We start from the raw sequence: 15,974 nt of genomic DNA, 5'->3' as shown, positions 1-15,974 counted from the left end.
AGTGGCACCATAAGATATACAATGGTACCATTCAGATGTATATTAATACCCCGTTGCCATATGACAGTGAATGGTACCACTCACATTTGGGGTAGTAATGGTATCACTCCCGTGTATGGTAATACCCCAGTGCCATAAGATAGCCAATGGTACCGTTCACGTGTATATTAATATCCCAGTGCCATAAGACAGCCAATGTTACGACCCACATGTGTGTTAGTACTTCAGTGCCATAAGTGATAACACATACACTTTTACGACTCATATATCTACCATAACAGCAACTGGCAAGACTCGTATTTATGGTTGTTCGTCAGTGCTTCGACTGATACATTGGTTCGACTCGTATGTTGACAAAGCACTGCTACAGGCATGACTCGCATGTTACATATATAGTAATATCTCAGTGTCATGTGTTAGACATTGAGACTATTAACATGGATTGCAGTACATTAGTGACATAACACAGCCACTTGTACGACTTACATATATGGTAGTACTTCAGTCCCAATACACAGAAGATAGTGCAACTCACATGTATGGTAGTTTACTAGTGCCATGACACAGACACAAGCACGACTCAAAAGTATGTTAGTACTTCAGTGTCATGACACAACCACTGGCATGATTCACATCTATCAGTGTATTTCAGTAGAGTAACACAACACTAGCATATGATAATACTTTAATGCCACTGGTATTTCTTGATTTCGCACTACTAGAGGACAATCTTAAATATCCAGGTTGTGGGGCTGGAAGTTTGCTTAAAATTAAATATCGCCTCTTAAATAATTGAAAGAAAGTTTTCTCTTGTTTTTAGCGACAAAAAGGTATATAGATTATATTAGTTATATACAAAGTATATACGTTATAGTAGTTATATAAAAAGTATATACGTTACAGTAGTATAAAAAGAGTATACACGTTATGGTAGTTATACAAAACGTATGAACGTTGTATTAGTTATATTAAAAGTATATACGTTATATTAGTTATACGAAAGGTATATACGTTATGGTAGTTATATAAAAGGTATAGACGTTATAGTAGTTATATAAAAGATATATGTTATATTAAAAAGTATATACGTTAAATTAGTTATATACAAATTATATACGTTATAGTAGTTATATAAAAGGTATATACGTTATAGTAGTTATATAAAAGGTATATACTTTATAGTAGTTATACAAAAAGTATATACGTTATAATAGTTATACAAAAAGTATATACGTCATATTATACTAACAGCATATACGTTATAACAGTTATACATAAATTATATACGGTATGTCAGTTATACAAAAGTATATACGTTCCATTAGTTATAATATACAATGTACATACGTTATATTAGTTATATAAAAAGTATATAAGTTATATTAGTTGTATAAAAAGTATATACGTTATGATAGTTATAAACAATGTATATACATTATATTTGTTACATACAAAGTATATACGTTACATTAATTAGATAAAAAGTAAATACATTATATTAATTTATATAAAAAAGTATATTCATTATATTAATTTATATACAAAAGTATATTCATTATATTAGCTGATTAAATTATTATCTTGAGATTAAAGAAAATAAATATCGGCTTGAAAGTAAATCCCAGCCCACCCCAACCCCTACAGGCGATAAATATGAAATGGCAGATCCCCACACTATCCAACTGTGTAGTGAAACGTTACAATCAGTAGTACGTTATTCCTGCTTTAATTGGTCCAACAGAGAGAGAGACAGAGAGACAGAGAGACAGAGACAGAGACACAGAGAGAGAGATCAGTTACAAGCGTTCTATCAAACCAACTGTTACTATGGATATGATCTGCCACTACAAGACCGCAAAACAGTAAAGCACAATTTAAGCTTCCAAATGCATTTGTTTCAAGTATATTCCTTCTCACAATTTACACCAAATGTGTTACCAGTGCACTGTCCGGGACATCTTTATGCCAAAATGAACTTTGTTACATAGTTTAGAAAGGAGTAATCCATTCAGGAAACACGATCGCTTTACACCCCTCCCAATATAGATGTAATTCATTTATTTTCCTTACATGTGACTCTTGTATTAGCGCCCTCACGTCTTGGACCCCCCCCCTTCATTATTTTTTTTTTTAACTAGAGCAAGAGATTCACTGGCCGGTTGTTGTATCCATGCATATATTTTATTTAGTCTTTTATTTTCCTTTCCTTCTTTCTGTGTTTATTTTACCACATCTTTCAAATAGAGTTCAATCTTGTGTATTTTCATGTTGTGAAATTAAACCATTATCTCGAAAACATTGTTTGTATATGTCTCGTTGGTATAAATGGAATATATTGTGTGAGGAAATTATGGGTTGTTTTTCTCAAGCGCTATCAATATCGGGTGTCTCAAATTTACCTCTTTTATCCATGTATTGCAAGTGTCATTTCAGACTTTCCTTACTTAAATCAAACCTAGGTCTGTATTATTTATAAATAGCAGGTTGTTAAATGTATTTTTTTAAAATAAATTTTATTCCGACGTTAATGTAGTCTCTCTTTATAAACACTTTAACGCGTCCTTACAAGCACTTTTAATCGCTTGAAGCGGAAGTAACTTGGCCTCAAATATCGTTCTAAGTATCTGCTAATGGTAATCAACTCAGCAGGAGGCATTCTATATACAGACTGGTGTTCTTTTCATTTGAATAGTTTATTTTTCATACCAAATTTGTTACGGTCAGGGCCTCGGTACGGAGTTAATCATTTGGTACAATGTGGTGTAGCTGGTTCATTGGGTACATGGATGACTAAATTGTTGGATATGGAGTTAATCGTTTGGTACAATATGGTGTAGCTGGTTCATTGCGTGCATGGATGACTAAATTGTTGGATAGTTCACATTTAATTCGAAACAATGAGACCTTTAAGGCAATGAGGGTCACAAATAATTTTGCTTTATCGAACTTTATCCCGATTATAACCCTTAGAAAGTACATCAAAAGAAACGAAGAGTTCACTAAATAATCGAGACCGTCAGTCCTTAACATCTTCACGCAAAAAGTAAAAGTATAATTGGATGAAAGTTTTTGAGATACAAAACCCTAGTCCACAATCGTATCATCATACATCACAAGCATGTGGAATAATTTGGACTTTCGGGTAGTGGCTTTATGTATTAGCTAATCGCGAAACAATTGATTAAAATATTTGAAGATATCGCTGTCTCTCAGAAGACAAAACCAGATGAGTCATGTAGGTGATACTTAAATTTTATTGGTTGCTTATATCGGCTTTGGTGAGGATTTCTTATAGCAAAATTACAAGGAAAATGTTGATTCGATTCCAGTTTGTAATGGATGTCACAAGTTCGATTCCAGTTCGAACAGGAAGCCACATGGTCGATTCCAGCAGCAATGAAGATCTTGCCTCTTTATTTAACACGAGGACCTGTTTGACTGACAAGTCTGTGCTCTTATATTAGAACCAGGTTTATAATTTTGTTATATAATATATATATGTGTGTGTGTGTCTGTGTGTGTGTGTCCAGAAGAATAAAGGTTTTCAAAAAGAGGCAGTGTTATTCATTGACAAAATACGTGTTGTAATGGCTAAGGATAATTTCTATAACTTATACAGTAACGAGTCCAGAATATATACCAATTACATATTGTAATTTCTTAAGCCAGAGAGGTTCTGATATTAATGCCATTATTAAGCGAGAGGATCCGACCTCTATGTCATTATTAAGCCAGAAAGGTCCTGACATTTATATCATTATTAAGTCAGAGAGGTTCCGACCTCTATGCCATTATTAAACCAGAGAGGTTCCGACCTCTGTGCCATTATTAAGCCAGAAAGATCCTGATCATTATTTCATTAAGCCAGAGACGTTCCAACCACTATGTCATTTTTAAGCCAGACAGCTTCCGACCTCTATGTCATTAATGAGGCAGAGAGGTTCCGGCATTCATATCATTATTACGTTAGAGAGGTTTCGACCTCTATGTCATTATTAAACCAGAAATGTCCTGATTTATATGCCATTAATGAGGCAGAGAGGTTCCGACCTTCATGATATTGTTAAGCCAGATACGATCGATTTGGATGTCAGCATGCTACTTGATCAAATGTATTAAAATCTCTGTCATGATATAGAAACGTTCTTCCAAAATTCGTGTTCATTTATATATATATATATATATATATATATATATATATATATATATATATATATATATATATATATATATATATATATATATATATATATATATATATATATATATATATATATATATATCCCTGTAGGTTCAAATATGCAAATGAAATCCTTTTAATCTGGGTGCATGGAAAATATTTTTTCCCATTTAATATCCTTTTAAAACATTTTTGGAACCAAAATATTTTATAGTGTTTATAACAGATTTCTAATGTATAATTTTAACCCACCCTCTTTACAATTTTTACAAACACGAGTCATTTTGATCTCATCAGATGACCTATTCAACAATTATTTTAAAACATTGTACTATGAATTTTTTAAATTGTTAGGTCGCCAATTCCACAAGTATGTATCCTGGGAAAAGATGCATGGATGGATGTGCTGACCAATAGGTAAGTGGATGTGTGGATAGATGTTTGATTTTCTTTCCCAGATGATATCAAATTAAAAATAAATTACCCAATAATCCATTCTTCAATTCGTTCGGTGAACCAAGCATACGACAATCCACCCATTAGTTCATACCTTGCCAAGGCCTTGACCGTAAAAACTTGTTACTACAAATAAAATATCAACTAGAAAGAAAGACAAGTAAAAACACAAGCTTAAACTTACCTCCCGCTCTTCTGACTACCTTTTGTAGAAAATTGCAAAATGTTCAAGGCACATGAAAAGAACTAATAAATTTTATCAGAATTAAAAGAACTCAAAGAGCTGCTTTTGGTAAATAATGTATAACCTGATATGTTGTAATTAAGAAAAAATCTGAATGACGCTTGCAGTAATTTGATTTTCTAATTACGAAAAGAATGAATGACGCTTGCTGTTATTGGAAAATAAACAAATTTAAGACTCCCGTTTTGTATCGCTTGACAAGTTATATACTTTCCTCACATAAAATATTATATATCAAACAATAACTCAAATGCCAGCAACGTGTTTTCGGGTGATTTATTTAAATAAAATTCACAATATAGAAATACTTGGCTTTGAACTCTATTGATCCAAAAATTATGGTGAAATTGATGGAAAGAAAGGTATCATTAAATGAGAAGAAAAGACTAAAGCAATATGTGGATTTATACAAACAGACTGTCGATAGATAGATAGATAGACAGACAGACAGACACCCAGACAGATAGATAGATAGATAGATTGTTGTTGTTGTTGTTTTGGGGCTTAACGCCATTTTTCAGCACACGATAGGCTATACATGGCGGCCAGTATTAATGGTGGAGGAAGAACCCGGGAAAACCCCGGAAAGAACCACCGACCCACGAGAAGCTACTGGCAAGCTTTCTCACATACCCACATTGGCTGAATCCTAGACTCGAACCGCCGCAGACAGAGGTGAGATGGCAGTGATCCGTAACGGAGAGCGCTTTAGACCACTCGGCCACTCGGGGCCCCAGATAGATAGATAGATAGATAATATATAGATAGATAGATAGATAGGTAATATATATATAGATAGATAACTAGATAGATATATAGATATATAGATACATAGATACATCCTAGGTAATAAAAAAACTGATTGGAGAGAGTACATATAAACATACAGGTTTCTTTCTCTCTCTTTCTTTCATATTCTTTGGAGAAAAAATGTAATTTTGTCTTAAAATGTTGCAAGTTCTTACATAGCATCCTTATGACAAAGGTTTTTCAAATTGAGCAAGCCGGCCGAAGGTCTATTATCATCACCTGTGAAATAGATTACACGGTTCTATTATTAGTAATTTGCTAAGCTGATTACAAGGTTCCTCTTGTATCGCCTTAGCAACTAAATTACACAATTATATTATCATCACATTGTTAACATGGTTACACATATCTGTCATCGTTAGTTTGTAAAATAGATTCCACAGTTCTGTTTTAATTTACCTCCTCAAGTTGATTAAGATTCTGATATACAAACCTTGTCAAATGGATTACACGGTTCTCTTATCATCACCATGTCAAACGGGTTACACGGTTCTGTTATCGTCATTTTGTCAAATAGGTGATACGGTTCTTTCATCATTACCTTTATAATATATTCAACTGTTCTTTTAATTTAAACATCTCTCTTTATCAACACTGTAATTGTAACAAGATAGTCAAATGCATTAGAAAACAAATTGTGTGAAAACAATTTTTGCTCATTATGAGGCAAGAACGAGATGGGTGATTCTTCATGACAATATTACCATCGCTTTCATAACAACCACTTTTTTAATTGATGTGATAGCTTTAATGATGATAGGCCCAGAGACAAACTGACAGACATTAGTAATTAAAGTATGGAGAAATCAAAACAAAATATGCAGAGTATAATATAATGGCTGTGTAACAGATGAGAAAGATGATTGCATTATCTTTTTTTAGAGACAACATAAAGATGTTGAGATAAATAAGACAAAACAGTAACCGAAACGATGCGGTTTAATCAAAACGTCTGGAAGCATAACTTGTCTTGTTCATTAGGTTTCACTTATGCATATAAAGCCAAAACTTTGAAAATAAATATAAAAAATTCCATGTTTAGAATTAATACAGCATGCACATGTAACTGAATGAGAAAAGTTAACAAATTTTGACTGCCTTAAAAACCATCAAGATATTCGTTTAGGTATATGATGACGACCAATGTTCGCCTAGAACGAGAGAAAAGAGGTATATACACTCTTAAAGGTTTTATTAATACAAAGACGCATAAACTGTAAGTTTACCTGAATGTCTTAATTAAGTTCAAAGATGTTTACAAGGTCTCTACTTTACACCAGTACAATTTTCTTCTTAAATAATAGTCAAAATTTAGTTTCGATCTACTAGGAGGCCAGATTCTATTCAGAATGTCCCATACATTAGAATACAAGTTGTGTGCAAAATAATTGACAGACATTCCTAATTAAACTATGGAAAAGCTATAAAATCAGCCAAAGTATAATTTGATGGCTGTGTAACAACGGCAAAGATGATTTCATTATCTTATTTTAGAGACAACTGAAAGACCAAAGTATAATTTGATGGTTGTGTAACAACCGAGAAAGATGCTTTAATTATCTTATTTTAGAGACAACTGAAAGACCAAAGTATAATTGGATGGCTGTGTAACAACCGGGAAAGATGATTTCATTATCTCTTTTTAGAGGCAACTCAAAGACCAAAGTATAATTTGATGGCTGTGTAACAACCGAGAAAGATGATTTCATTATCTTATTTTAGAGACAACTGAAAGACCAAAGTATAATTTGATGGTTGTGTAACAACCGAGAAAGATGATTTCATTGTCTAATTTTAGAGAGAACTCAAAGACCAAGGTATAATTTGATGGCTGTGCAAATACCTGGAAAGATTTTTTTCATTATGTTATTTTAGAGACATCTCAAAGGCCAAATTATAATTTGATGGCTGTGTAACAACCGAGAAAGATGATTTCATTATCTTATTTTAGAGACAACTCAAAGATGTTGATACAAATAAGGCCGTGACGTTTACAGAAACAGTGACCGAAACGATGCCGTTTAATCAAAACGTTTGGAAGCAATACATGGCTTGTACATTTGCTTGACACTTATGCATATAAAGCCATAAGTTTGACAATGAATATCTAAATATTGATGCTCTGAATTAACTCAGCATACAGATGTATTTGAATGAGAAAATTAGACAAATTTCGACTGAACTAAAAACCATCAAGATATTTGTGAAGCATATAATGATTTCAAATATCCGCCCAGAGCGAGAGAATAGAGGCATATACACTCTGAAAGCTTTCATTAATCCAAACACGCATAAATTAGACGTTTACCGAATGCCTTAATTCAGTTCAAAGATATTTACAAGGTCTCTACTTTCCACCAGCATAAATTTCTTCATAGATAATAATCAGTCTTTAACTTGAATCCACGAGGAGGCCAGGTAGTATTCAGACTATACTTGCCTTCACAGACCATCGATCTTTATTTTCGATCTACGAGGAGGCCAGTTTCTATTCAGACTGTATTTTATCACCAAACAGGTTTATTTACGTTATCGATATATTATCCTTACTAAAAGCTTTGAAATATATGTCAGCTTATTTTATCAGCACAAGTAATTTGCATTCTAAATACGTCCTATGGATTGCATTAGTCCATATGAGATGATAATCTAAATACGTCCTATGGATTCTATTAGTCCATATGAGATGATAATATAAACACGCCCTATGGATTGCATTAATCCATATGAGAGTACAAATTGAAAATGAATACAATAATATATTAACTTTTATTCTCTTATTTACAATGTCTGCTTGAAAAAGGTCCGTTGGTCTATAAATGAATTATTGGAAGTACCGAGCATACAAATTATATAGGTTAGAGTCAGGGATAAGCTTGAATTCGATACACTTTCGTCAATTATTATCATGCTTCTTGTTACTAATATTTGCATTGCGTCGAATATACATCTATTTTAAAGTACTATACCATTCAGTTTGCAAATATTATTTTTCTTGATATAAAAGTTAAATTTATTTAATATTATCTTCTTATCAACATTTACGTTACCTTGCAACTGGCTAAATTTATATGTACTAGTAGTATAGTGTGACAATATGGCGACAAGATAAATGTACTAGTAGTATAGTGTGACAATATGGCGACAAGGATAAATGTACTAGTAGTATAGTGTAAAAACATGGCGACAAGAATAAATGTACTAGTAGTATAGTTTGACAATATGGCGACAAGATAAATATCCTACTAGTATAGTGTGACAATATGGCGACAAGGATAAATGTATAGTGTGAAAAGATGGAGACAAGGATAAATCTGCTAGTAGTATAGTGTGAAAAGATGGCGACAAGGATGAATGTACTAGTAGTATAGTATGACAATATGGCGACAAGATAAATGTACTAGTGTTATAGTGTGAAAAGATGGCGACAAGGATAAATGTACTAGTAGTATAGTGTGACAATATGGCGACAAGGATAAATGCACTAGTAGTATAGTGTGAAAAGATGGCGACAAGGATAAATGTACTAGTAGTATAGTGTGAAAATATGGCGACAAGAATAAATGTACTGGAAGTATGGTGTGAAAAGATGTATAACTGTAATGGTCACTGTACACCATACTGGTCTAATTATTTTGTATACTTTTTCATAATCAGGACCGAAATAGTGAGAAATGAAAAGTGCTTTTATACTGTATCCACTGAATAACACTCTAAAAATATATATGACCTATGATGTTGCCTTTAATTTTAAATTCAACTAAAAAAAAACTATATAAATGTGTTATTTAAATCCCCAATAAATCTGAAACCTTGCAGCAAAAATATAGTATTTTCGTAATTCCTTACAACGTCCTGAAAAGAAACGCCTTTCCCCGATCAATATAGTATAAATTTACGATATATTTTTTAATTACAACTACTTCTTTGGGGCGTCATGTGTGACCAGTTTTTATTAGTATTGTGTTAGAAAATTATTGCGACAAACCAAAGTAAAGAAAACAGTCACTTAGATCAATTAGTCCATATCGTTTTGTAAATGATACTGTATAAATGAATTCAGAAGAACCCAGAAAAATGTATTCATGTAAGCACATCACAATTTCGGTGTTTATACATTATTTTTATATAAAGTGTGATCATTATACATGCAAAGTATACATTTACAAATAAATACTCCAAGTGAGATAAACCATACATACATACTTACGAATTATAATCGTGAGATAGCAAAGGTTGGTTTATATTTTGAGAGGTAACAAATACACCACCAAAATTAGAGTCTATGAGTACATTTGATTTCCATCTTAGCCATAATACAAATTGTTTCCAAATATGAAACTTAAACATTTCAACACATTTAAACATATTCCGACTATGAAGGAAACAAAATAGTGAATTTCATTTTTAGTTTAGTGTAAATTGTAAAATAGTTCCATATATGTGGTATAGGGTCTGAATAAAGAAGTATCTTTCTCAAATTTGCTAACTGCCACACTGTCGTTATATAATGATATACCTACTTGCTGTACCCTGGCTGTATATATATGTCACTTGTTTGTGTAGGGGAATGCGTACATCACAATCGCACTCATAAATTGTAGGCAATACCATCTCAGGTATGGTTACGAGTAAATTTGTACAGTGTTTTAATCACGAGCATCCGGTTCGGGGGCGCCAGTACAGCACGAGCGCACGTGCACTTTTTTAATGATACCATCTCGTGTGGGGCACAGAAGGTACAATAAAAACGCACATAGAATATTTTGATAATTAACACATTACGATCTTTACTTGCATAATACATGAACATAATCTCCCTAGAAAAGATTGGTGGTAAAACGAGACGAGGATAGACGGCACAACAGAACGATATCTGAATGTGTGCCAGGTCAAGCTAACTCCAACAGAAAATCAATAAAATCAGTAAAATACACAGCAATGGAATATAGCTTCTTAAAGGTCACGCATTCTTCTTGAAATGAGTGTGTGCAATGTGGGGTTTTAACGTAGCTTTAACAATATTTCAGATATATATATATATATATATATATATATATATATATATATATATATATATATATATATATATATATATATATATGCCGTTTGCATTGTGGCATTTTATAGTGGTCTAGCACTGGGGGATCATACCACAGACATGTAACATCACGTCCCACGCATTCACATTATCCTGACAACAGCCCAACCAGTCATTACACTAACCTCTTAGTGCTGAGCGCATGGTGAGACAGTTGTTAGTACTATTTTTTATAAGTCTTTGTTATGAGTCGATCGGGGTTCGAACCTGCGACCTCCCGCATCCAAAGCGGATGCAATAACAACTTGGCCACTGGAGCTGTATTTCTAGAACTGTAACAGTTATAGGTCCTATGTTAATAATTAATAAGTTTATACGGTATAAATCATTTTCAAACATGTAAACACAGGGAAGAAAAAAAAACAAAATCATACTGAGATAGGAATTTTAGCACTGTTTTATACACATGCAATAACATACTTTCTATCCTTCTATAATATATTTTAAGATGACAAAATATACCACAACAAAGACAGACAGACAGCCGAAAACTGGGTTCATCAAAGACTTATATCGTCTATGTTGTGGGCTGATTTCTGAGCAAAAGTTTGGTTGTTCGAATCTCAGCAGGCATGATTGTCAAACAAATTTAGACTGACCTAAGTGCATCAATACTTATTTCATATGGGAGCATTGTATCACCATATTAAAGATATTTAAAGTTAATTTACCATTACTTGAGACAGGGCCCCGAGTGGTCGAGAGGTCTAAAGCGCTATCCGTTACGGATCACTGCCATCTCACCTCTGTCTGTGTGGGTTCCAGTCTAGGATTCCGTCAATGTGGGTATGTAAGAAAGCTTGCCAGTTGATTCTCTGTGGTCGGTGGTTCTTCCTGGGGTTTTCTCGCGTTCTTCCTCCACTATTAATACTGGCCGCCATGCAAAGCATATCGTGTGCTGAAAAATGGCGTTAAATCCCACAACAACAACAACATTACTTGAGACGAAATTATTATTAGGTCGAGGAGGAAAAAAAATGATATTTCATTCTCTGTCGGATGACTAAAGGAAGAAAATGTTGTAATAAAGCTTGCATTGATTGGAAGCTATTTATGTCATAAGCTATGTCGCTAATAACCGGTGCAGTCGGAGATACTATAATTAAGGAAGCCTTGGGCCAGTTGCCATTTTGCACAGAAATGTAAGTTGGTATTTTTGTACTCTTGATCCATGATTATCCAGCCTTATTTTTCTCGACATAAAACTTCAATAGTTACTAAATCTTTTGTATTGTTTACGATTATAGCTGTCTTATTTTTAATATTTTTGATTTCCCCTTTCTCAAATAATGCATACTCTTAAATTAACAAATTTGTAACTACTGCCAAAATAATTTATTGTTGTGCAATTGCATGTTTTTATTGTCTTTTTTGGATCCATAGAATCCGTAAAATTTTAAATTGTCTCATAAAATTGTAAAACGACAAGTGATATTTAACTCTTACTGGGTCGTTTGTAGTCATCGGAATGGCTTATACTAAAGTAAAACAAATATAGGAATAATGTATATCCTTATATATTGTTTTGTTCTGTTTTTATTTTATACTACACAACAAAAAGTTGAAAACATAAATCAATTAAATAAATAACATTTACGAAGCAAACGGAATTCTGAAATTTTCCCTTGGACAAGGAGGAGGTAATTCTGCGAAGTCCTCTTAAGTGTAGTGAACTACAGGTGTGTAAATCTCTGTCCCCGTAGTGTATGCCATTTACCACATGTGTGTCATCCCCCCAATGTACGTGGAAAACACACCATATCAATAAAATAAAAATGTAGTTTTTCAAAAAATCTAGACCCTGAGATATTTTTTTGTTTAAAATCAAACAAAACCCTCTATGAAGGAAGCGTATAAATGCTTTCCTTGAGGTGGGCCTCCTAATGTATGTGGATTTACAAGGTCCTCCTAATGTAGGTAATGCTTGTGTGTGTGTGTGTGTGTGTGTGTGTGTGTTCCAAATTTCCCTAAAAAAAGTTTTCATGTAGCAAATACTCTTTAATATCCAAGTATCACGTTATTTTATGTTAAAAACCACAGATGAGTGTGACTAAGAGTTTAAAGAAATTCAAAAGCATTTATTGGAAATCGTTTACTGGATGAAATGAAAAATGGGAAGCAAAAAGGAAGACATACTGGGTTAAAATGCTGCAATTGACTGAGAATGTTTAAAGGCCGAGACAAAAGTGCTATGGGTTGCACCTTTCCTTCTGTCCAAAATTATCTTGAGTCCAGGAAGCATATTCTTGTCGTGATTCGATTGGATGTCCGACATAGCAAACCAGTTTACAAAGCATATCTATATAAAGCTTGCTAATTGAGCACCGGTCGGTTGATTGACCAATAGGGATTTTCTTACCTGACATGGCTGAATATCATAATCTAACATACATGACCCATCATAGATTATATGGTGCTAGCTGCATAATAGCTACCAACCGGTTTCGAACTTCGGTCTTTAAATCCAGAAGCAAGTTATATTGATAAACATAATTAATAATACATGTCGATATAACATATAACATAATAAGGGCAAAATACAGCACACACACAGTTCATTTCTTCTCATTAGTGAAGAGCAATATATATAATGATCGATGCTGCCGTTACGATGATGGCGCTGCCCAACGGAACTGCGTAGTTGCAGAGATTTCCATTACACATACACACTGTACCAGTGATCCCGTTTTCTGTGGCCTCGGTGCATTTATCTCCGGTAGAAAGTGAAGGCTCGCACCCTCTTCCAACAGCTGCAAGATTATAGTCAAATTTGATATCTTAATCTCTCATCTGTTTCGCAGAGTAAACGATTCTTACTATTATTGTTTCGGTATGGATGTGTCGATTCGTGTAATGACTGTTTGATGGCGTTATAATACAGCATTTCGCACTGTGATAAGCTAATAATATGAAAGACAACTTGAGCGATTGTAAGCAAAGTCTGTTATATGACTGAATAGAAATGAATAATAATTACAACTTTCTCTTTGCATCTCCCTCGGTCCTAAATACATGTAGAATGTTTGCATTTCAAAAGGCTAATTTGGCTGTTCAAACCACCGTTATAAATATAATTGCATGGAATTATATTCGACTGCTTATTTCTGATTCAAGCTACTCTTCTCTGTGTTTTCATCGTAATAGACAATTTAGTTTCCTTATATATACATGCTCATTTTAATCAGTAAAAAGTACGACGCACACTCATGTCTTTAACGCTGGGGAATAATCCGGATAATCGGCGTCCGAATATTCGAATTTTTACTATGTGTGTGTGTGTGCGTGTTATTCAAAAATGTTTACAAACCTTGTTTTTTCGTACGTGTGGCCTTGACCTTATAACATGACCCATTGCAGGGAATTGTTGAGACTCCGGATGACTTAAATGGATCGTTGCACGCATCATCCAAAATACAACTGTAACAATTGATTGCATTCGCTGCAAAGTAATTAAACAAACAAAATATTATTTCTAAATCTATGGTATCATCTATTGTTAAGCATTGAATTAGAACATAAAATTTTCAATATTGTGTATTATTATATAAGTTTAAATGTTCATCATTATCATGTACTGTACTATTGAGCTCTATTATACCCTTCAAGGATGTTGAATAATGCTTTTGCTTTAAAATGTTGAGTAATATCACAAACTTTTAATGTTGGTAATTATCATATACTTTTAAATATTCATAATTATGATATTCTTTTAATGTTGAGTTGTATTATACCTTATAAAATATATTGTATAGTGAGAATGAATGTGCACTTTTAAAACCCAGTGTATACTTGCGATTGTTGAGGTAAAGTAATGTAATTAGAAAAGAAAAGTATCATGATGGCGGAGGACTTCGAAACATAAAATATAAGAGCTCAACAAGAAAAGAAAATAGACTTGCTTATCTTTCACTAATATTTCTGATTCGATAGAATTTATACAATCGTTAATGTATTGGTACACTCGCACCTACCTTGCTTTAGCCAGATTAGAATCCCTAGAAAAATAAGGTACTTCGTATACGGTGTCTCCATGCCTGACTATGCTCTCTTTCCTGAGGCGCTGACATTAAATACGCAAATTAGACAGGTGATATTCAAGGTAAACTGTTTTCTATAACCATACACGTTCTCACCTCTCTGATGCAAGAAAAATCGTGCGCAGTAAGCACTGCAAATGTGTCAGCATTATAAGGAGTTAGGCTACAAATTACGCGACATGTGGATATTTAATATAAGAATTTGATATCTGCAGTGGCCTAGACTGCCCCAGATGGGCGGATATCCTGACAGCCATTCAGACAAAGGGTTATAAAATAGATATCATAGATGCCCTTCAGAATGATGGAAGGGGGTCTTTTATATTGTAACCAATGGGAAACAAGCCACTATTCCCAAAAGGAAGTTTCGAAGTAAAAGGAAAGGTGGCTTGTGTAAAATAAGCGCCACCAATAATTTGCGAAATAAAACAGAAGCAAACTGAAGTGCATATTTTTTTAGGATTGCCCGTGGAAATATATATCATAGAAGTAACCAAGTAAATAGAAACGAAAATGAACATCAACATAAGGAATACAAAGAATACCTAAATACGGTGGTTCCCTGAGATAAAATCAGAAATTGGGATAATTACAATCCTAAATGAGGATGCACACACAAAATCCCGACCTTTTTTATGTGATGGGATTTTTGCTTAAGACTTGATACCGGGGATGCAAGCAGCACCGCCTATGTTCAATGTGTCAATCATACCGGGTTATATCTAGAGAGGGGGGACAGAGAGAGACAGGGACGGACGGAGCAATTGGAGCTCAATAGTTTCCAGGTGATAACCCTAAAGCAAGTCTCCTTCCTTGTACAGGAAATTTGTATGATTTCTTTTCATGTAACTTTCAAACAGCATACAATTCATTGAAAACTGGTTTATATTGACCTTGAATTTTCGTGTTCAAGGAATATTGATAGGAACGTCTAAAGTTATTGCAAGACATATCATCCGAAGTGTGTACAACAGCAAAAAATGAAGTCCACTCTTAACCATAATATTATTGGAGACAGACGTAACATAACGATGCAGTCCTAGATTCAACATTGATCTGTAATCTATTTACCATTTACAAATAATAATGCCAATAAGAATTTGAAATAAATAGCAATTACAACACGGCTTTTAAGACTCGAGCTAG

The 15,974-nt window shown here is 33.6% G+C and overlaps 1 long non-coding RNA gene across 1 annotated transcript; it reads right to left on the bottom strand.

The window, feature by feature from the left end:
- Positions 1-8,445: 8,445 nt before the first annotated feature.
- Positions 8,446-14,957, bottom strand: LOC149787145 (uncharacterized). Its single transcript, XR_016425110.1, has 3 exons — positions 14,763-14,957; positions 14,099-14,230; positions 8,446-13,541 (listed from the first exon to the last, which is right to left on the bottom strand). It is a non-coding gene; the product is annotated as an uncharacterized LOC149787145 (long non-coding RNA).
- Positions 14,958-15,974: the final 1,017 nt, after the last annotated feature.

The sequence above is a fragment of the Sinohyriopsis cumingii genome, chromosome 12, assembly GCF_028554795.1.
Source record: "Sinohyriopsis cumingii isolate HCF-2022 chromosome 12, ASM2855479v2, whole genome shotgun sequence".
Taxonomy (NCBI): Eukaryota; Metazoa; Mollusca; class Bivalvia; order Unionida; family Unionidae; genus Sinohyriopsis; species Sinohyriopsis cumingii.
The sequence above is the reverse complement of the archived record's forward strand: the minus strand, read 5'-3'. Positions and strand labels throughout refer to the sequence as shown.